General features: G+C 41.2%; 1 non-coding gene and 1 pseudogene across 1 annotated transcript; both read right to left on the reverse strand.

The window, feature by feature from the left end:
- Positions 1–1,134: 1,134 nt before the first annotated feature.
- On the reverse strand, positions 1,135–7,320 carry LOC113624289 (SWI/SNF-related matrix-associated actin-dependent regulator of chromatin subfamily D member 2 pseudogene; annotated as a pseudogene).
- Positions 7,321–11,969: 4,649 nt separating this feature from the next.
- LOC113624617 (U6 spliceosomal RNA) lies at positions 11,970–12,076 on the reverse strand. The gene has a single exon (XR_003434406.1). It is a non-coding gene; the product is annotated as a U6 spliceosomal RNA (small nuclear RNA).
- Positions 12,077–24,118: the final 12,042 nt, after the last annotated feature.

The following is a 24,118-nucleotide window of genomic DNA, read 5'->3' on the forward strand; positions in this document are numbered from 1 at the left end:
CACTATTAACATACTTGACATTAAAATAATTTGGCTTGAGTAATGTTTGTCTCAGAGTAACTTTCATTTGGTTCATATATAAGCACTAGATATTCAAATATTCAATGATTCCAGAAAGAGGCAACTAGAAAACACAAATTGTGGAGCTTCTGATGAACTGAACTCCGTAAGTTGAATGAACACCTTAAGACCAAGACCTGTTATTTTCTTCAAATGTACTGATAAGGAAAGAGCAACTTTGTAATGGCTCTGTTATTTATTTATTTATTTATACCACCAATGAACAAAGATTTATTTGGAAATTTCCAAACCTGCCAGAAGTGGCACTTGCCAAGCCCTAGGTCCACCCTCCTTACCAAGCTCCGAAGGGCAACGATAGTCCCCCCCCACCTCTCCCCTGCACCTCCCCCTGCCCACACACACCCATGCCTCAGGCCACACCAGAGAACTAGTGTGTCCTCCCTCTAGGAGGCATTACCCCTGGGCCCAAGAGCTTGGGTGGCAGCCCTCTGGCTTCTCAGGAGATGATGGCGGCCAGAGCTGCTTGCATAGATTGAGAAAAGAAAATAAGGAAGGAGTCACCAAGTAGGGCTCCCTGAAAAACCCAAGCTTACCCCTGTACAAAAAAAGTGGCTCCCGCATAGAAAAACCTGCTCCACGAATACTGCAAATACCCAAAGGAAAGGAAAAAAAAAAAAAAACAGCAGCAAGGCTGGGCTGGTAGGAATGGCAAAGAACTTTGGTTTGGAAAGGCTAGGAAGAGGGTGAGCTGTGCCCCTCTTCCTCGCAAAGCTCCCCAGAGCCAGCGCTGACACTCGCCCCAAGGGGGTCAGTAAACAAGCAAAGCCAGGGGCCTTTGGTTCTGAAAGGTCTCCATTATGATGTCAAAGCACGGCCTCCAGGTCCTACTTGGGCCTGCCTGCAGGGGGCAGAGGAGGCCTCTGCTGTGAATCCAATTAAAGCCAACGTGTAAGTAGTAAGGCTTTGGGGACCAAGCAACAAGGAATCCTATCACTACACTTATGAAACTAAAGCTGGGGAGCAGAGGGTGACAGGAGACACCCCTCACCCCGTCATCTTACATGTCTGTGCCCCAGAGGGTGGTCCCCTTCCAGGCTGGGGAAGGGGTGGCTCCAGGGCTGGGAAGAAAGGAAGGGATCCCTGAGCAGTTAGGTCAGGTGAGTTCCCAGCACCTGTTCCAGTTCCTGCCTTTGCTGCTGCACCTTGGCAATGATGTGCCTCCCCACTGGTTCCTGGGCCCAGGGCTTGTGGTAGAAAGCAGCTTGTCTCTCCTCCTCAGGATTCCCAGTCACATCAGTGATAATCTTGAGGTCCCAGCGCTGGGAACGGAGCCATTCCTGGATGAAGTCCTGGGGGTCAGTGCGAAAACTGAGCATGAGATCCCTCTGGGTCTTCAGCTGGTTGATGGACTCAATGGTCTCATGGATTTTGACATCAAGGGAGGCAATCTCCTGCTGATTGGTGGTAGAGGCCAGAAAATTGCTCATCTGGGCCTTGAGTGGGTCATCCACCTCCACATCAATGTCATAACAGCCTGTCTTCTTCTGGTTGTTAGGGTCCAAGCTAATTACATGGTTGACGACAATGGGGTCTGGATGCTGAGGCAACCTGGCTAGCTTCATGGGAATCTCAGAGAAACGCAGTCGGCCACAACTGAAGATCTGGCGGAAGTACCGGTTGCAGTTGACGTACTCCCGCTCGTGGCCGTCCTGCAGCTGGTTGTGTTTGATGTAGAGCCACAGGGCCTGCATGACGGCAGCCCTCGTCTGTGTGTGCACCCCCAGCAGCCTCCCCCGTCGGGGGTCCGACTTGTACTGGGGAGGCTGATGAGCCAGCACGAGCAGGCAGGTGCACTTGACGTTGAGGTCTCCAGGCGGTTTCACCTGGAAGCCGTCTGTCTCCTGGGTGGTAGGCATCCGGTGCCACTCCAGCAGGTGGTTGTCAGGCCCGTACAGTTCCTTGTCCAGCTCAATGACGAGGCTCTTAAAGAATGAAGAAAGCTTCCTCTTCTGTTTCCTAAGATCATCCAGCAGTTTTCCCTCTACTCGGAGTTCCCAGGAAGCCACCGTGTCCCCTGTGGGGTTTCCCCCCGGGGATCCCTGCGGTTCCTGCACTATCACCTTCTGCCTTGCTGGGACTGAATATATTAGAAATACAGATCCGCAGCTTTCATTTTTGCGTCAGAGGCTTTTTGATGGCCTCCTGGATCTCCATCCGCTTTCGAGCAATGGTCTGGTCCAGTTTCCGCTCAAAAGCCAAGAGATCCATGCACGCCTGAGGCTCTGGGACAAGCTCCCAAGTTCGCTGAGGTAGAACTTTATCTGCCCCCTTCCTCCTCTTTAACCCCCGGCGCTGGGCAGGCATCGGGGGCTGGTCCTGGGGCACAAGCAGGAGTTTTCGGAATGGGTCCATCATGGTGGGTGGCATGCCAGGTCGAAGTGGAGCAGCTGCGCCAAATGGGGAGCCGGCAGGGGGTCCCACCTGCAAGCCAGCCATGGGCATCTGACTGCCTGGTGACCTGCCAGGCCTCTGGTACTGCGCCGCAGGGCCCGTGGGGTTCTTGGGGCGGAAGGCAGCAGCCCCCCACGCCTCCAGCAGGCCTGGGCCCCCTGACCACCGCTCCAGGCAGCATGCTGGGTCCCGCTGGCAGAGGCGGAGCTCCCAGGGCGGCCTGGCTCTGTTATTTTGATAATTTTGACTGAGATAATGGAAATTTTTCATCAGATGCTGTCTGTGATCAATGCTTTCTGAGACCTCTTTTCTCCTAGAAACTTCTTTTTCCTGATTACCTCTTGGCTATGACTTTTTGATGACCTAGGTTTGGTTTAGATGATTGCTTCTGCAAAAACTGTGTTAGCATCCTTGCGGTGGTGTGGAGCCTCCTGAGAAGGGAGAGGCAGGACAGGATTCTAGTTCAAGTCGTCGCAGTTAGTAGGAAACTGGGGCTTAGAACCAAATAGAATCAGTATCCCCAGTGTTTGAGGAGAGACACCCAGGACAGAACTGGCTTCAGACTCCGGACAAGGCTGAAACAGCTTATGTCAACTGAAGACACCTTTTCTAAGTTCCAGCCATCCATGGACATTGGAGGGTACATGTGCGGTTCCCCAGCCTGTTTTAGGCTCTGGGAACAAAAGCTGGCACTGTATTGCATTATACTGGAAACTGACTAGAAGAGGCTTAGGTTTTTATTGTTTTACTTCCAGGAGGAGAGGGGAAAAATTAACTTGCAAATCAGGTGGATGAAAATTGAGAATGAGAAAGATTTGCTTGTTGAAGGTAACCCTGTTTTCTCTCTCTTTTATTAGGTGTTTGTGAAGAGGCAAGTAAGGCTGAAACCCCTTCTGTTCTTCAGGAATTCTTTTAAAAGTATTTTGTTCTTTGTCTTAGATTGAGACTGAAGATGTGACACCATACATTACTGTTATCACCTTCTGCAGCTGAAATACAGACTCCAGAACTGGATGTGGCATGGTGTAATTTTTCTAATTAGCCCTAGAACTCCACGTTAAAGGCTCAGACTGCGTGTCCTTTGGCATGACATCAGTCCACTGCTGACTCTGATTGTCAGCAGGAGTCTAATTATTTGGGCCAAAGCATTTTGCCTAGAGTTTATATTTGTATTCAAAGAGAACTTCTGTGTAAGGAAAGAAAGGCTTTTTGTTATTATTGTTCCTCTTGTTTGGAATTAGCACCTATCTAAATTAATCCTCTCTAACTTCTCATACTTCTTCAGTAGGTATACTTCCTAAACTTGTTTAGTAACCAACAAAAAGGGGAGTGATGGTCTTTTAATTAGCTTTCTAGAGATAGAAAATTCACAGCTATTAAATCCAAGCTGTATCTAATGTGAAGTTCCAACCTAATGAACAGCTGTAAGTATGCTGCCTTCCCACACAGTGGAACTTGATGGAAGCCCTGGTTTTACAACTGCTGGTTATTGATTAAACAACTAGGCTGTTTTGATGCTGGTTGTTTCTGTTGTTGCACTCATCATCTTAGGTTTGGAAGAATTATTGCAGATATTAACGTTATTAGAGTTATTAAAGGTCACTCACTAGTCTGTCCCCTCACCCACCCCATGCTGGTAACATCTTTACAACATCTCCCCCAAGTGGTTGTCTTGATCATGATAGAACCCACCTAATGACAGTGGGGAGAAAGCAGACTCCATAATCCAGCAGTTATAATTTAGAGTTATTCCTTAATATAGTTTATCTAAAACTATAGCGAACTCCAGCTTAGGAGAGGACCTAAATGTATAAATAGATAAGTTGATATAAAATGTGATGAATGCTTTGATAGAGGCACAGATAAGTTGTTTAGAAACAGCTAACTGCGTGGGAGAACATGGGAAAGAATTTGTCCTGAAGGATAAGTACATGTGCTTATGCACTGGTGTGGGGTGTGTGTGTGTGTGTGTGTATGTGTGTGTGTGTGTGTGTGTGTGTCTGTGTGTGTCTGTGTGTGTCTGTGTGGTGGGGAAGAGTATTTCCAGAGAGAGGATATAGGTGCAAAGATATGGAATTTAGGAAAGGCTGTGTTAAGACATGGTGAGAAATTCGGAATGGCTGGATGGAACCTGCAATGGTGAAAGAGATGTCTTGAGGTAGGCTATTTGGAGTTTTGTTGCCCACTCAAAAAGTTTAGATTTTATCCTACAGGAAAAGAAGAGATTTCAAAGGGGTTAAAGCATTGGAGTGGCTTGATCAGATTTCAATTTTATGAAGATAATTCCAGTGGCAGTTTTGAGGACTCATTTGTTGGAGGAGAGACTGTTTCAAGGATACAGGTTGGATACAAAGTGCTCTGCCCTGCTGGCAGCCCATGTGTCCTATAATATTTCTGGTTCAGAAAGTAAAGTCACTGTCTATAGAGCCAGTCAGGCTTAACTGGTTGTGGTGGGTTCTTGTAAAATGTTACACCTAATGTTGTGTGAATACTGGCAAAGTGAAATAGGAAATCATGGCACAATCATGGATTGTGCGGCGAAATAAAAATTGACTTGAAATACTATCTTAAAGAATTTTAAGATGGGAAATATCTAGGTCATTGAGCAAGGTTTTTTCCCATGAAATGCTCAACTTTAGTTTGGCTGGACATAGTCTGAGGCACATACTCAGTAATTTGATGATTTCAGCAGTATGTTATTCTGTGACATCCTTATGGATCAAAAAAGTCACTATACAGGTCAAAATGAAATCACGTAAGTATTATTTTGAAAAGGAAATGTCAAAATAATATTATGAGAGGCTTTAGAAATTTGTATGTACTTAACATTCAGCTGGAATGTGGGGATTACTACTCTCAAACCAGTATAGGTGGTGCATTTTTTTTTTTTTTTTTTTTTTGCAGTACGCGGGCCTCTCACTGTTGTGGCCTCTCCCGTTGTGGAGCACAGGCTCCAGATGCACAGGCTCAGTGGCCATGGCTCACGGGCCTAGCCACTCGGCGGCATGTGGGATCGTCCCGGACCGGGGCCCGAGCCCGTGGCAGGCGGACTCTCAACCACTGCGCCACCAGGGAAGCCCTAGGTGGTACATTTTTGATTGCCTTTCAGGAAATGCATTGGTGCTCAGAAGGTGAGGAGTTTTGAACTTTTTAGCTCTCACCCACATTTACTTCTGCCCTACGATGTTTACATCATCTGCCCTTTTTGTTTTGCTGGCTAACCAATTCCCATTCTCCACATGCCGTAAGCAACTATTCCTAAGATAGGTAATGTCACAAACAGAAATTTAGCTGTTTCAGAAAAAGATGAGGGGGGAAATATGCCTGAATTAAAGCCATGAAACAGATCCTCAAATATCCTCGTTAATGTAATGTGAGAAATAGGCTTCCAATAGTTTATTTTTATTCATGTTATTTATTTAGTAGCATCACCACGCGGAGGAAAGTAGATTTGTTACCAACTGACAAAAGAGTTCAGTCTGGACACTGGTTGTCTTCGCTGTGGGGCTGGCTGGCTCCCGTGCTTTGTCATCTCTCAGAGTTTTCCTGATAAATAAATATGTGTTGGTCAGGATTGATCTCTGGCATTATTGTCAATGGCACCCATGGGTTGGCCCACAACTGCACATTTTCCTGCAACTGGTCTGTGGCTGCACCCTATCATTTCATATTCACAGCCTGCTCCATCAGGCTAATAAATCAGCTGTTTCTTATGCATGACATTCTGTGTTGTGTGACTGACGGATAACTGCAGCATTTTAAGTCTTGTTCTAGAGTCTCCATTATGCTGCCAGCCTCTCCGTTATACTCTATAAAAATGTTTCCTGTTATGGGCTATCAGAAGCAAAAGTAGGTTGTTTTAGAGTCAGAGCAATCGGAACCCTGTAAAGTACTGCTAGATTAGCAGGCATGGGTAGATGAGGAGAAGCTGTTTGGAAAAAGATGTGCTTAAGGGCATCAAACCTAAGCACAAAAATTACCTTTTTCATGGCTCTGCATATATGGACATAGATAGAGTAGCTTCTGTGGAAGCTGTGATTCAGTACGAGCTGGAAAACTTCTTTCTAAGAGGTCTGGAGACTTGTTAGAAGAAAGACAAGGACAGGTGACTGACACTCATTAAGTACTTTGTGTCCAGTGCTGTGCTATATTCTACTGCACATATTAGGTCATTGATTCTCAAATAACTCTGAGAAACAGGGATTTCTATCCCCTCCCTCTTTTTCTTGGCCACGGTTTGTGGCATGTGGGATCTTAGTTCTGTGACTAGGGATTGAACCCTCGCCCCCTGCGGTGGAAGTGCTGAGTCTAAACCACTGGACAACCGCCAGGGAAATCCCTCTATTCCCTTTTTTTCGTTAACGTGTAAGAAACAAAGTCTGAGAAATTGTGGAACTTTCTTGCTTTCTCACAATGAGTACAGTTTTGTGGCCCTTCCTGTGCCCTTTTCATGACCCTCTCCATGCTCCCAACTGAAATGCTCCCCAGGGAAAAGCTCTGTCTCTAACCAGCTCTGGAGATTCTGGGAGGACTTGACAGGGCTCCAGCAAGTTGCTTCTTGAGGTTTCAGTGGCTCAATGGCTAGAGACTGTTCGTCCTAACAACACGAAAGCAGACTTCAGTGTAGTCTGTTTCTACTGATAAATTACATACACTGTTTATATTAGCAAATAATGTGGCAATTTAGAAATCATGTTTATCAAATCATTATTATGTCTTAGGGTTCTGTAGAGCACAGTCTGATAACTACAAGCTTAATATATTCCAGTAAATGGATTAACTCCTTTGACATGTGTGTCTTCCTATCTCTTCTTACCTTGAAGTCTTGACCTTCTTACATTTACTCATGGTCATTCATTAGCTCCAGGGAAGGTTTTGAGAGCATGGCTCTGCAACAAGAGTGAAGTTCGTGGCTTATGAGTTGTAAGAATCTGGAATTTGAGCATCAGAGGCCTTAGTCCTGAGATCAGTGGGCAGAATTTATGGCCTAAGTGATAGATTTGGAAGAATATGTTGTGGGTCAGAGGAACTTTTTCTAATATCCAGATAGATGAAGATTCTGTGTGATGATGAGTGAGAGGAGATAAATCAGAAGAGACACACAGAGCACTGCTGATGGGTCTCCTGAGAAGGATCCAACACTCTTTCCAGACTCTTGGGATGTAATCATTTTAAAATATAGTTTTAAACAAAAGTTGTGTATGTTTAAGGTGTACAATATCATGATTTGATATATATATATGGGTATAGTGAAATGATTATTATAGTTAAGCTAATCAGCATGTTGTCTCCTCACATAGTTATTTGTGTGTGTGTGTGATGAGAACACCTGAAATCTACTCTCTTATCATATCTTCAATTTCAATACAGTATTATTAACTATGGTCATCATGCTGTATATTATTCTTTAGACTTGTTCATACTACATAACGGCCAACAACTTTGACCAGTACCCTTGACCCTTGACCAATACCTCCCTTATTTCCCCTCCCCTCCTCCCTGCTTGGCCCAGCCCTGGTCACTTATGTTCTAGTCTCTGTTTCAATGAATTCAACTCTTTTTTTTAAAGACTCCACATATAATTAAGATCATACAATATCTTCTTCATGTGTCTGGCTTATTTCACTTAGCATTATGTCCTCCAGTTTCACCCATGTTGATGCAAATGGAAAGATTTCCTTCCTTTTCATAGCTGAATAATATGTCAGTGTGTGTGTGTGTGTGTGTGTGTGTGTGTGTGTGTGTGTGTGTGTGTGTGTATAAAATCTCAAGCTCTGAACTTGGATTCAAATGATCTTGTATTCTTAGTTTCCCCAGGTGCTTGGCAAAAGCATTATAAAATCCTGTTTGGAAGATAATAAATTGATACTACTAATAATTTTCAAATAACATAGTTAACATACAATGAGAACATCTAGATCCAAAGGACAAGACTCCTCTAGGTGAGAAAACTCAGTTAATAGGAGCAGATCCATAAAGACTGTAGATACTGAAATTATCAGACAAAAATTATGAAACTATGGTTACTATGGTTCTGAGAAAATAAACATCAAATATAAAACCGTGGCAGGTAACTGAAAATTATGAAGAGTGACACAGTGCATTAAAGTATATATTTTAGAACTAACTTCAACAATTGAAATAAAGAGCACAATGAATGAGTTTAATAGCAGATTAGACAAAACTGATAAGAAAATTGGTGAACTGGATGACATGATGGAAGAAATTAATCACAATTAAGTAGAGAGAAGCTAATTTATGGAAAATATTGAAGGAAGGGTAACAGAAATAGAGGATACAGTGAGAAGGGCTGCCATAAGTGGAGTCCAAGAAGCAGAGGAAAGAGAGAGAATGTGACAGGTGGAATATCTGAAGACAATGACTGAGAATTTTCTGTAACTTATAAAATACACAGATTCAAATATCCTAAGGATGACAAATAAAAAGAAATCCACACTTAGACATATCAGAGTGAAACATATGCAAATATATGTATGAAATAGGCCAAGTTTACTAATAGATGTACATATACACACCTGAAAATCTCTGTATGTCTCTTAATCTTTAAAGTATCTGGAAATAGCACTGTAAAGTTGGCATCATCTAACAGTGTGTGAAGTCCTGGTGCTACTAATGGAGTCGGCTCCTTCACAGCCATTGCTCCCCTCCTTGAATGTGCACAAAAAGCCTGCAATCAAAAGGAGTGAAATTCATTTAGAAGAACAGGCATTGGCTCTAATTGGAAAGATAAGCGTCACAGTCTTGTGTATATGCACTTTCTTCAGCAGTACATGTTGAATCCTTATTTTCCCACTCAGTCTTTTTAGCTATTTTTGCAGAAGCTGAGAATTCTTTAGCAGATTTGTGTCTTCGTATGTGTTCAGTGATATCACTATGACCTTCATAGTGGTTGGTAAATGTTGACAAGTTTTGCAAGTTACATGGTCATCATTAACTTTCTCAGAGATAAAGATGTAGCACTTATTTTTTTCATTAAACACACTGTTCCATTCTTTTGAACTCATTACTGCTAACAGGGTTTATTGTAAATTGAAAAATGATGAAAATAATAAAACAAACAGCTATACATTTATAATTTACATTGAAATAAAGACAACCACCACTGTAGCAAGTGTGTTCAGACTACTCTTCTTATGCTACGCAGCAGGATTCCTCATCATCTATTTTCCAGGCATACTTCTTGTAGACCTAGCCTATAATTTCCCATTTTCCACTGACTCTGCTGACTGGATGCCTGTGGCTTCATGCATATCATCAGTATAGGGTATGGCCTAATTAGCTGGTGGGCCAGATTGTTGTCAAGGGCAACAGCATTCCTGTTTGAGTGCAATTGTTTTATCAGTAAGCTTCTGCATGCTTTCCTTGAAAGGAAAATGTTAGTTCTGTTGTGTATGAGAAAGACTTGGAAAAAGAGAAAAGGCTTAAGACACTTAGGATTAAAATATCAAACATCTAGAAACAAATTTATGGAAAAAACTATAAAACTTTATTAAAATGAACTAAAAAGACTGACATAGAGAAATAGATATTGGTTATAGACTAGAAGATTCAAATTTGTCAAAATGTCTTTTCCCTAAACTTATTTATGGATTTAGTTCAAATCCAATAAAAATTGCAGTAGGGTTTTTTTGTGTGTGTGTGTGGAATGTGAAAAGTTGATTCTAAAATTTATATGGAACTACAAAGATTAAAGAATAGCCAAGTTAATATAAGTCTACATTAATTTATACCCTGTGGTATTAGCACAAGGACAAACAGACAGGGGAATGAAGAGAATAGAGTGTCTAGGAATGGAACCATATACATATGGCAAAGTAACACTGCAGAGCAGTAGGGGAAAGGTTAGTATTTTCAACAATGGTTCTGGGACTATTGGACAACATTTATTGTAGAAAAAAAAATTGGATCTCCTGTCACACCTAACACAAAAATCAATTTCAGGTGGGTTACAGACTTACATATCAAAAAAAAAATCAAACTTGTACTGGATAAAAAAGAGAATATCTTCATGACCTTAGATAGGAAATGATTTCTTTTTTTAAATTAATTTTTATTGGAGTATAGTTGCTTTACAATGTTGTGTGAGTTTCTACTGTACAGCAAAGTGAATCAGATATATGTATACATGTATACCCACTTTTTTGGATTTCCTTCCCATTTAGGTCACCACAGAGCACTGAGTAGAGTTCCCTGAGCTATACAGTAGGTTCTCATTAGTTATCTATCTTATACATAGTATCAATAGTGTATATACATCCATCCCTGTCTCCCAATTCATCCCATCCCCCCTTTCCTCCCTTGGTGTCCATACATTTGTTCTCTACATCTGTCTCTCTACATCTGCTTTGCAAATAAGATCATCTATACCATTTTTCTAGATTCTGCATATATGTGTTAATATATGATATACGTTTTTCTCTTTCTGACTTACTTCACTCTGTATGACAGTCTCTAGGTCCATCCACATCTCTACAAATGACCCAATTTCATTCCTTTTTATGGCTAATACTCCATTGTATATAGATACCACATCTTCTTTATCCATTCCTCTGTTGATGGACATTTAGGTTATTTCCATGTCCTGGCTATTGTAAATAGTGCTGCAATGAATATTGGGGTGCATGTGTCTTTCTGAATTATGGTTTTCTCTGGGTATATGCCCAGTAGTGGGATTGCTGGGTCGTTTGTTAGTTCTGTTTTTAGTTCTTTATGGAACCTCCATACTGTTCTCCACAGTGGCTGTATCAATTTACATTCCCACCAACAGTGCAAGAGGGTTCCCTTTTCTCCACACCCTCTCCAGCATTTATTGTTTGTAGATTTTTTATGATGGCCATTCTGACCAGTGTAAAGTGATACGTCATTGTAGTTTTGATTTGCATTTCTCTAATAATTAGTGATGTTAAATGTTTGCATTTCTCTAATAATTTCATGTGTTTATTGGCCATCTGTATATCTTCTTTGGAGAAATGTCTATTTAGGTCTTCTGCCCATTTTTTGATTGGGTTGTTTGTGTTTTTGATATTGAGCTGCATGAGCTGTTTGTATATTTTGGAGATTAATCCTTTGTCAGTTGCTTCATTTGCAAATATTTTCTCCCATTCTGGGGTTGTCTTTTCATCTCATTTATGGTTTCCTTTGCTGTGCAAAAGCTTTTAAGTTTCATTAGGTCCCATTCGTTAATTTTTGTTTTTATTTTCATTACTCTAGGAAGTGGGTCAAAAAAGATCCTGCTGCGATTTATGTCAAAGAGTGTTCTGCCTACGTTTTCCTCTAAGAATTTTATAGTGTCTGGCCTTACATTCAGGTCTTTAATCCATTTTATTTCTGTGTATGGTATTGGGGAGTATTCTAATTTCATTCTTTTACATGTAGCTGTCCAGTTTTCCCAGCACCACTTATTGAAGAGACTGTCTTTTCTTCATTGTATATTCTCACCTCCTTTGTCATAGATTAGGTGAACATATGTGCGTGGGAAAAATATGGAACGCTTCATGAATTTGCATGTCATCCTTGTGTAGGGGCCATGCTAATCTTCTCTGTATCATTCCAATTTTAGTATATGTGCTGCCAAAGGGAGCACGGAAATGATTTCTTAAACATGACACAGGGCTTCCCTGGTGGTGCAGTGGTTAAGAATCCGCCTGCCAATGCAGGGGACACAGGTTTGAGCCTTGGTCTGGGAAGATCACACATGCCACAGAGCAACTAAGCCTGTGTGCCACATTACTGAGCTTGTGCTCTAGAGCCCACGAGCCACAACTACTGAGCTCACGTGCCACAACTACTGAAGCCCGCATGCCTAGAGCCCGAGCTCCGCAACAAGAGAGGCCACTGCAGTGAGAAGCCTGCGCACCACAACCAAGAGTAGCCCTCACTCGCCCGCGTGCAGCAACAAAGACCCAATGCAGCCAAAAATACATAAATAAAATAAATAAATTTTTTAAAAATGATGCAAAAGGCACTAACTAAAAGGAGAAGATCAACAAAGTTGATTTCATTAAAATTAAGTTCCCTTCATTGACATACACTATTAAGATAGTAAAAAGCAACCATAGGGTGGGAGAACATATTTCCGACAATTTTAACCAAAATATTCAGAATACATAGAGAATTGTTACAAATGATTAAAAAGAACCCCAAAAGCATTGCTGCCAATTCAATAGAAAAATGGGCAAGAGAATCCACTAATGAGGAAATCCAAATGACCAATGTACATTTAAAATGGCGTTCAACCTCATTGGGAAGCAGAAAAAGCACATCAAAACCTCAGTGAGAAACCATTGCTTACCCACTAGATTGGAGAAAATTTTAAAGTGGGACAATTCCAAGGCAAGAACATGGAGCAATAAGATCTTTCAAAAACTGGTGGCAGTAAACACTGATCCAGTCATTTTGGAAAATGCTTTGGCACTATCCAGTAATGTGCAGTTGTGCATATCCAGAAATTCCTCTCTCAGAGATATGTTCTATTTTTGAAATGCATACTTATGTGCACTACCGTACACTTGACAGGAATGTGCAATGTTGCGTACAATAGCCTCAAATGGGATCCTGCCAAACATCCATCTACAGTAAAATGAATAGACAAACGGTTTATTCATGTAATGGAATAACATTCAGTAGTGAAGAATTTAAAACTACAGCTGTGTGCAACATAACATCAACAAAAGAAACAAGACAAAAACAGATAAAGTAACCCACATTGATTAGGGGTTCCTGCTTCTGTCGCAAAACTATGAAACAAAGCAGGGACACATTAACCTAACAGTCAGGAGAGTGGTTACCTCAGGGGAGGCAAGAATTTGAGATGAGCAAGGAACATGGTGGGGAAGTTGCTTATCCTCCTGATTTGGTTCCGAACAAGGATCCTTCTGCCCAGTGTCATCTGAGCCAATAGAATGAGACCAAGCAAAAGAAAGTTTTTTGTCTTTTAATTTTATTTATTTATTTACTTTTTGGCTGTGTTGGGTTCTCGTTTCTGCGCAAGGGTTTTCTCCAGTTGTGGCGAGCAGGGGCCGCAAGTGCGCAGGTCTCTCACTGTCAGGCCTTTCTTGTTCCAGAGCACAGGCTCCAGACGCGCAGGCTCAGTGAGTGTGGCTCACGCGCGCAGTTGCTCCATGGCATGTAGGGATCTTCCCAAACCAGAGCTCGAACCAGCGTTCCCTACATTGGCAGGCAGATTCTCAACCACTGCGCCACCAGGGACGCCCAGAAAGTTTTATTCTTTGATGAAAGAATGGAGAGAGGCGAGATCATCCTGTAGAGTACCGGCTCTCCCTGGCAGCCCAGAGGTAGGGTGGCTTTACAGGGTTTTCTTCAGCGGGGAGGGGGTGGAGTTCTCTTGGGGGCGGAGTTCTCTCAGGGGCGGATTTCTCGCCGGGCTGGCACAGCCGCTTGCGGCTTTAGATCACGGTGCCGGGTGCAGAGACGCTGCAGAAGGGCTGCCGCCGCCATCTTGACTTGCTGTGTCGTTCGTGGAGCTTCTGCCCTGTGTCCCTCGGAGCCGAGGTGTCGGCGCAGCTGTTTGTGCACTAGAACCCTGGTCTGAAGTGCTGGGTGCCAGGTCTCTTCACACGGCCCCCTATGACCAACTGAAACTAGACTACGCACAGAGGAAAAGAAAAATGAAAGGTTAGACTTTTTAAATTACCCAGATTCTATTTTCATTTCCCGGGAATAGTCAACGGGCTTTGCCAGTGATAGCAGCATTCTCTGATGCTGATGATGTTCACTATCTTGACCTTGATGAGTGTTACACAGGGATCCACTCTACTATAGTTTGTTAAACTGTGTAGTTATAACTTGTTAAACTGTACACAAGATTTTATACACTTTTCTTCATGTCATATTTCATAATTTAGAAATGTTTAAGCATATGCAGGGTACAGAGGGAATACAAAGAAAGGAGTCATTTCTATGGGAGGGAGGAAGTAGGAAAGGCTTCTTAAGAGGTTTCCGGTGAGCTAAGTTGGGAAGTGGCTCAAGGAGTAGGAGGGTACCGTCAGACTTTGATTCCTGTCACAAATGCTTACTTGTGTGTTAGTGTCCAGACTGGGAAGACTGTTTCAACTTGGCTCTTCCTGGGGGTGCAGGTGGGGAGTGGAAATATGCTGGCGATGAATACACTGGGCAAAAAAAAAAAAAAAAAAACCAATTTAAGGTCCATAGGCTACACATAGAATATAGTTAAGTGTTGTCCTGGGCAGTATGGTTTAGTTGTATGACATTACTGGTTCATTTATTCAGTAATGAATCCATTCATTCAACAAATATTTTCTGAGCATCTGCTCTGTGCTGTGTATTACTCAAAATCCTGGGGATACAGTGGTGTGTGAGACTAATGTGTTTTCATTGACCATGATTAGCATGGGATTATTATAGGCATCTGCTCATTTTCCAGAGTAGGTTGAGTGATTTGGGATCCTACGGTCACTGCAGAATAGACGTTTGCTTCTGGATCTCCTCCAAAATAGCCCAAATCAAATGTGTTCCTTGATGTAAGGTCCATGAGCTTATGTGGGTTTTCCTCAGCGTCACCCATGGCATCTGGGTCTTTACCTTGTCCCAGATTTGCACCCACAGAGCTCAGTGGGTTATAATTTGGAGACTTGGCCAATTCTTTTAGTTTAGAGAAATAAGACAGTATTTATCTGTGTAAGTACTTAGGTGTCTCCACCATTTCTGATTCCTTCAGATTTTAACTTTACCTTCAGCAGAGCCCATTGAGCCCACAATAGAGGGAAAAAAGTGTTTGTAACGGTTTTCTTTATACGAGACAATTTTAAAAAATAGTGAAAGGCAAAATGAAACTAATCCTAAGAAGATCTCTGAAATAACTACTGTTTCAAACTGTAGACTTGGGGTTACTTTTTATTCCAGAAGTTGAAAAGTATTTGAATTGTTTGTTTCTCAGGAAATTTTACCCTCTAATAATATAAAATTTATTGCATGGTGAATTTCACTGAATAGGCCTGAAGAAGATCCTAAGATGGAATTCTTGAAGAGAAGTTATTTTTTCACGTTTAGTTTACAATGTATATGTATAATGCTTGATGTTTCTTTATTTCATATTTCAATGATATGCATTAATTTTTTGTTTTTAGTTTGGGTAACTTTGGCTTTTATCTGATCAAAACACTTGTTATCATGCTGACCTTTCCAGCATTTGATTGACAACTGATTCCTTCAGAGTCTCATGGGATATATGTTTCCCAAAGTTTACAAATGCTTTTATTTAATAAGACCCCCCAAAAATGGTAATTTCTGAGTAATTTGTCCTGCTATAACTCTTTTCTCTTAGCATTCTTTAAAAAAAAAGATCTTTTCCCAAAACTACTTCTGAGACATTATAAACGTACTAGCTAATTCAACAAACATTTACTGAGTGCCTACTACATTCCAGACACAATGCTAGTTTTTCAGTTAAGACAAAACAAGTAGGATGCAACACGTGTCCACAGGACTTCACAATTAGTTGAGGATTGAGAGATATAAATTGTCAACAAAGATACAGTGTGATAAATGTGATAATCAAGGTTAGAATAGAACACTAAGTAAGAAAATAGGAAAGATATTTAGTTGATATCGGAAGCAAAAATGAAGGCATTTCTAGGTGAAAGTGACCTGAGATGAGATCTGAAGAAGGTGTAGTGCTGGGTGATTAAGGTAAAGATGTTAAGCTGGACAGTGACCTAGGCAGAAGGAACAAAAGGAGTAAGACACAGGGTGTGAGAGAATGTGGTAAAGTTAGAACTGCAAGTGGCTTAGTGTGGCTGAAGAGTATGTTGTGAAGTAAGTGGACAGAGAGTGAGATGAAGAGGCTGGTAGGATCCAGGTAATCCAGGTAATTAAAGGCCTTATGTGTCATTCTAAGGGGTATCAACCTTATCCTGAAGGTAGTGGGATGCACTGAACAATTTTAAGTAGTGGAGTGAGAAAATATTTGTATTTTAGACTAATCTTTCTGGTGGTAGTTTGGAGAACAGATGGTAAGGTGAAAGCCTGGTGTTTGGGGATGAGGCCATCTGACCAGAGGCAAAGTTAAAGCACTAAACTGAAGCAAACAAATAACTTAGAACTGAAGAGTCAGTTTGGTTCCAAACACCTGTGTAATTCAGATTTTTCTCTGACAGATTTCCAGATTATTGCCAGCTCACTTTACCTGAGGTGTTACATATCTATATAAAGGTAGTAGATAATTAATCAGAGTTTAGTGAATGAAGCAACATCTATTCCTTCTTTGAATAGGGAACAAGATTTCAAGGAAAAGAATCTATAATGCTTTAACAGTGATGTGAGATATAATAAGAAAAATACAGTGTCAAGAAAGGCCTGACTTAAATTACTATCAATAAGCCAAGGTGAGGTCTAATGACAGCCTTAACATTGTTTCAACAGCTGCCAGTATTTGAAGCTAGTGATTTGTTTATATTTGTCCAAGAGATAGGTTAACGGCAATTTTGTAGATGGTGGCAGGCATCCTAATCAGTCTTCCAGCAGGACAAAACCATCATTTAATCATGTCACTGGCTCAGGATTGATATAGGGAGAGTGAGAAGTTAAGTGAGTCTTCAAAACACTCTATCCATTCAAAAAGGGGACTTCAAAAAAAGATTCAAGGAGAAGAATTCATGTGTATCTTCAGCTTTAGATATATTGGTATATTGAAAAAGTAGAAAAGAGAATGTGGAACAGACCTCCAATGACAAATTCTGCTCTTTCCCCTACTTGAGAACCATTAACACAAAATTTCATGGTGGTAGCTTAGGTTGAGAGACCTAAACACGTGCATGTTCTAAATGGGTGTTCCTTTTTTAAATTTTTTATAAATTTATTTATTTTATTTTTGGTTGCGTTGGGTCTTCATTGCTGCGCACGGGCTTTCTCTAGTTGCAGTGAGCGGGGGCTGCTCTTTGCTGTGGTGCACTGGCTTCTCATTGTGGTGGCTTCTCTTGTTGCAGAGCACGGGCTCTAGGTGCACAGGCTTCAATAGTTGTGTCACGTGGGCTCAGTAGTTATGGCACATGGGCTCAGTTCCTCCGCGGCATGTGGGATCTTCCCAGACCAGGACTCGAACCCGTGTCCCCTGCATTGGCAGGTGGATTCTTAACCACTGTACCACCAGAGAAGCCCCTAAATGGGTATTCTAATATGATATTTTCCCATCATAAAACATACCAGCATTATTTGTAAAAGCCTAGAGACCACGAATCCATGTCCAAGCCCTGTGTTGTCCAGCTCATCTGGTTAAATCTGGAAAGAACTAAATGTGCAATTCTTACTTTGAACAACCCTTGACATTGCTATCAGATAAAATTGCAAGCTAGAATTCTATGAAAAGTCACATTGTAATTAAGCTGTTGTAATTGAATACATTATCTTTTTTAATAGTTACCCAGGCCTTCAGTTTGTTAGTAAACATTATCTAATAAAATACTGTATTGTTTAGGAAAGTTTGCGTAAAAGGGAAATTGTTTGGGGAAAAGAGTAAGCAATGAATAGAATCTGAAAAGAAATGTCTCATAGCAGCCAAGCAATTATGTTCCTTCACAGAATAAGTGCTTAGTATCAATTTTGTGCATGTAGAGGGCATCTCTAGTGATTCAGAAGAGAGAAGCAGTTCTTGGTGCTTTCCAGTTCCCTATAAAAACACTGCATTGAAAAGATTAATGAACATACAGTTGTATGTTTAAAGAATAAAATGATTTTGTTTCCACTACCGTTCATGAGATGATGAATGAATGGGTTGATACTGCAGCTGCTATGGTTTCTGGTGTTAGGAAGACTACCCTACGGTCAGTTTCACCACATTCTGCTTGATTGGCCTTTTGGGAAGGGCGATAGGCCAATCCTTGATTATAATAATTTGCTCCCTGAATTTACGTATCCAAAAAAGTACTTAGCTCCTAAGAGAGTGGTCTCTACTTCCATCCAAGGGGTCAGATGACCTCACACAAACAAAAATCAGGATATGTGTTTGAGAAGTAAGGAAGAACTTAGTATTATAAATAGGAGTTGCTATATATTAGTTATGTATTGCTATGTAACAAGTTACTCCAAAACTTAATGGCTTACAAAAACAAGCATTTATTATCACACGTTTTCTGTGGGTTAGGAATCTGGTGTGGCTTAGCTGAGTGCCTCTGCTTCCGGGTCTCTCACAAGGCTGAAATCAAGGTGGCCAGCGTTGCAGTTATCTCAAGGGTCAATCAGGCATGGATCCCGCAAGCTCACTCAAGTGGTTGATGGCTCAACTCGGTTCCTAGTCGGGTGTCGGATGGAAGGCCTGAGTTCCTTGCCAAAGGAGACTCCATAGGACAGCTCACACCATGGCCACTGGCTTTCTTCAGAGTGAATGTGCAGGATTGGGAGGGAGGGAGGGCAGCCCAAGATGGAAGGCACAATCTCTTTGTAACCTCATCCCAGAATTGACGTCCTGTTACTTGTGCTGTAGCCTCCTTGTTAGAAACCAGTCACTAGGTCCAGCCCACACAAGGGGAGGGGACTTCACAGGGCATGAATAGTAGGAGGCAGGGATCATTGGGGCCATCTCAGAGGCTGCCAACTGCAAACTGGGAAAACCTGGCAAGAGTAGTTCTTCTTTAAGACCCCTCTTAGTCAACTTGCTGCAACCAAGATTCTTCATGTTTCATCTTTGGGATCCCTGTCCCAAATCTCCCAGTTTCTTCACTTTTCATGAATTTTTTTCCTGGAACAGTTTTTGAGGTTGCTCTGTAAAGCCATTAACAGTGGCCTAGAATTAGACTGCTGGTGTGATCTCAGAGACAGGTATACTAGCTATAGCGTGTGTTCTCTTGACCTACCAATTTTGAGGATTAAAAAAACTTTAGACCCACCTTAGAATATTTACATATTTATTATCAATTTTAAATGTAGGAGGTGTGGAATCTGGTTAAAACCCCAGGCCAAAGAATTTGGAAGATTGAACCTCTGGCTTTGTTTGACTTCTAGGCAAAACTCATTGTCCTTCAGCTACACATTCCCATTGTTCTTAAAACCTGCTGTATGGGAGGATGGCGCCTGAAGAGGGAAAATGTCTTGTCCTTGCCACCATCCAGGCTGTTATATCTTTCTGATAAATACCAGGCTGCAGTCACTTGTGAACGTTTCCCTCATTAGGTTTGGATAATTAATTGCTGAGTCTTGCTGCTTTCTTTTGAGAAAGGGGCAGTATATAAAATATATTTTGTAAATAAAAATATGTCTGCTGCATCTGATTTAAGAATAAATGCTCAATTTCAGGACTGCAGTTTGTCAGTGTGTTTTAAATTTGTCTACTCCCTTATGACCAGAGTAAGGTCAACAGTTTAATTAGTTCAGTATTTATCAAGCACCAAGTGCTGCCAGACATGGTGCCAGGGCCCGGGAATATGAGAATGAGTTATACACATTCCTGCCCTTGCGGGGTTCTCAGTCTGTTGGGAGGAACAATCAGGTAAACCAATAATAACAAAATAATGTGATAACCATAGAGCTGCCTACGGAGTTCAGAGAGGGCCCTGAGAAGCGGGTGTCTAACTCTGCCTGGGAATTTGTATTCTATAGCATCCCTTAGAATACAAACCTCAGAAGGTCTGATGTGTTCGGGAGGAGAAGCATGTATGCTTGTAGGCTGTGCAATGTTTTTTCAGCTGCTCTATCCCCAGAGGGAAAAGAGCATTATGTCTTCACTGAATTTTAAAGTTTTTTTTGTAATTACTAAATTATTATCTTTAGAAAGTAGAAAATAGTTTAATTTTACCAATGTAATTCTCTTTGAAACCAACTTTGAAATGTCAAATGTCAGATTGATTCTCCTAATAAACTATTTAGCCAGGAAGTCCTTTCACCAGGAAATGCTTTGTTTACATCACTGGAGGTGGTCCTAAAAGAGTAGAGGGTATGTATTAGGAATACTTTGTACTTAGCAGCATGTACAGTGATGTCAACTTACTCACAATGTAATACATTCATTTATGCCTATAAAGTTGTTTTGACTTTAATGAAAAATACCAGCAATACTAGTGTATTAGTTTTCTAGGGCTGCCATACAAAGTATCACAAACTGTGTGGCTTAAAACAAGGTATCAGCAGAGCCATGCTTCTGAGGCATGCTCGGAAGATTCTAGGGGAGAATCCTTCCTTGCCTCTTCCAGTTTCTGGTGGCCCTGGATGTTTCTTGGTTTGTAGTAGCATCACTCTAATCTCTGCCTTGGTCTTTTCATGGCCTTTTCCCCTGTGTCTCTCTGATTCTCTCCTCTTGTTATAAAGACACTAGTCATTGGATGTAGGGCCCACTCTAAACCCACAGCATGATTTCATCTTAAGGTCATTAACTAATTTTATGTCTGCAAAGACCTTATTTCAAAATAAGTTCACATTTTAGATTCTGGGTGGACATGAATTTTGAGGAACAGTATTCAACTTATTACAATTAGATTTACAGAAACAGCAAAAGATGTATTTGCAGATCAAGGATAAAAGCTTTATACTTCACATTTGAAAAAAGATATTTCTTTATATTATTTTTATACCTGGTGGTAGAAAGAAAAAGAAGTGGGGAAAAGGTAGACTTTAAGGGTTGTTAGGTAAGATCTGATAGAGGTAAGGAGATTTAACATGTAGAGAAATATGAAATGCTTAGGACCAAAATGTAATGCAGGAAGTGCTGTGATAGCCTAACTTCCCCAAAGTTGTTCATCCAAAAATGGTTACGGATATTTAGATTGGAAGTCAGAAACTTAATTCAAAATAGGTAAATTAGTTTACTGAAGGGCAGAAAGGTAAGAACCATTGAAAAGTCCTAAACCACTGAAACTTTTAAGTATTGACTTGGCAGTTTGAAAGTCTGTCCATTTTTTCTAAGATGTAAGTCTGATAGACTATCAGCTCAGTCTTATTTATCCCTATATTTAATTAAATGAGTCAAATCAGTAATCATTTATTGAAAAACTGCTTTCAAGGGAAGATGTTACATTGTACATAAAGAAATATAAAACTCAGCCCTTTCTTTCAGTAGCTTAGTTGTGAAGACAATCTGAATACATATGAAAACATAACTAACTGTATAAGCAGTAAAACGACTGTGATAAGGCCTTATAGCAATTTAGAGGAGTGAAAGCTGCTATAGGTATTTTGAATAGAAAGGGGTTAAATGCAGGGCCTGAGAGACTTACACAAGTGTTGAAAGGGCTGGAAGTGCTGGCTTTTAGGAGACCTGGAAGTGCAGGGTTCACAGGGAAACTGCCACTGATGAGCTCAGCTGTCTGCAACATTGGAGTGGCTGATTCTCAGGAGATCATGTTTATCCTTGTGGAGCCCTTGTTATGCTGGAGGAAATAATCAGATAAACTCATCATCAAAATACAGTGTGATAAGTGATGTGGTAGAGTCAGGTACAGAGCGCAAAAAGGGCATAGAGAAGGGAGTGTCCTCGGCCAAACCTCACATTGCCATCTGGGAGTGCCACCTCACTTACCTGCAGATGATCTAGGGGAGTAATGACCTGTTCATCCTGCCTTCCAGGTCAGCCCCTTATTGGTAGAATCCAATGAGCTCTGCTGAAAAGAGCCTGGAAGTGTAATTTCCTGAATTTATCCCCTTCCATGCAGGAGAGGGCTTAGAGGGCAGTGATGTTTCTGAGAATCAACAGACACATCTTCTGCAGTAGCCAAGAAAAGCAACTGAAAGAGGGATATAATGTGGGTCTTAAAGAGAAGTGAGATTTGGATAAGAAGGAAGAAGGAAGGTGTGTATTCCAGGTGGAACCAGGGCTTAGGATATTCCAAAATGTGTTCAGGGTGCAGGGATTATAGCAAATTGACTGAAGTCATGTGGAAAGTCAGTGACAGATAAAGTTATAAAGATAGATTGGGTCAGATTATGAACAGCTCAATGGTGAGTTGAAGGGATGGGAATGGATTTTAGGTTAGTGGGTCCCAACTTGTGGGCCTGAGGCCTCTGGGACCCTGGAGTTATTGTTGTCAGGGGCTCTCTGATCCATATGCATACCGTGCGTAGCCTGGACACGGAACAGATATGTCTGTCCCATGATGTGAGCTACGGTTTGTACTTGACTGTAGGTGATGTGACTTAGCAAAATACAGATTAATTGTATATGTCTAAATTTATTGCAGCATGTATCATCTATTTTTTTAATTAAAGTGTTCTAATAGTAAGACTACTATCATGTGGTGACCTGTACAAAATTGTTGATATCGTAAAGGGGTTTTCATATTTAAGAAGTTTAGGATCACTACTCTAGGCAATATGAGTCCTTTGAAGGCTTTGGAGCAGCATAAAGACAAAGTGAAATGATGGTTTAGGGAAATCGATCTGATTGTGCTTTATAGATTTAAAAGTGGAGATTAAAGGCAGCTAAACCAATAAGAAACCTCTTGTGGAAATTAAGCTTCAGAAAACCAGTGAGCTGAGAATAAGCAATTCCTAAAGCATGATGTGATGTGTGACAATGGGTACAATTAAAGAATTGTGCACCAGGTATGAATTTATTGCCTCTCGGCTCCAAATTCACACTGTGATGCCTGTTCTGTGAGAGTGGAGCTGGGCTCTGTTTGCCAGCTGACAAGTTGTTACGATTTGCCATCGAAGGGTGCTGCGGGGACACTGGAGGAAGGACTTCCTTATATTGGGCCCAGTGTGCACCTCTCTCCAGACTCCTGTAGCACACATGGCTTCTCCAAGGTCTGGCTTTGGCCGCCTGTGCAAGTTCTCTAGCATCAGATTCCTGTAGCATCAGTGCAGCTTCTCCTGGCACCCCTTCAGGTGGCTTTGCAGCAGAGCCACTGCCGAAGGACAACCTTGTGGATGGCTTTCCTCCAGGACACCAGAGGTCAACTTTCTGGCAAGCTCTGCTGGCACAGGACTTCAGCAACTTCTCTACCAACCAGTGAGCCATAGCTCCTCCCTCTCCAGTGAGGGAGTGGATTAGCCCTTGTTGGGGGGAGACTCTTATGTGGGGCAATAGCTCAGCCCTAAGGGTAGTGGCTGCTCCTTTATCTGTAATTTTTGTATTCCTTGGTGTTTTCTTCGCTTTTCACTAGCCAATCCCTTGTTGAATTTAATAAACATTTATATTAAACATTCCCCATAAACTCCTGTATAATCTTTGTGATATAGGTCCTGATAGGACCCTGACTGATATAAATAGTATCTTATTTTGTTGGACATTCATAATTAAGCAACATCTTCTACATTTCTCTTTATGTGAAGATATAAAAGGCTATGTGTTTTAGCCAAATAGAGTCATATTATTACCCATATTTTTCTTGCTGCTAGGGAGCAGTAAAAGCAACATCATATAAGCATTTTGAAGGCTGCAAACATAATGAGTTTCTTGAAGAAGTTCTTCATAAGTAGAAAGTAATAAATTAATATTGTTTTTGAAATGTTTTCTGTGGTTGATAACATGGTGATAATAGAAGTTTTATTTATTAATTCTTCTAGTCATTCATTCATGTCTTCTCTGTTATAAAATGGAACTTTTTACATTATTGCTGAAATCCATCTGGGATTATGACATTTGGGATTTCATCATTAAAACATATGTTTATAGCCCCTTACTTGAGCAATTTTATCAGCAAAGTATCAGGTACTATGTTTT

Source organism: Aethalodelphis obliquidens, unplaced genomic scaffold (genome assembly GCF_003676395.1).
Source record: "Aethalodelphis obliquidens isolate GAN/ISIS:26980383/991018 unplaced genomic scaffold, ASM367639v1 scaffold13, whole genome shotgun sequence".
In the NCBI taxonomy this organism is placed as follows: Eukaryota; Metazoa; Chordata; class Mammalia; order Artiodactyla; family Delphinidae; genus Aethalodelphis; species Aethalodelphis obliquidens.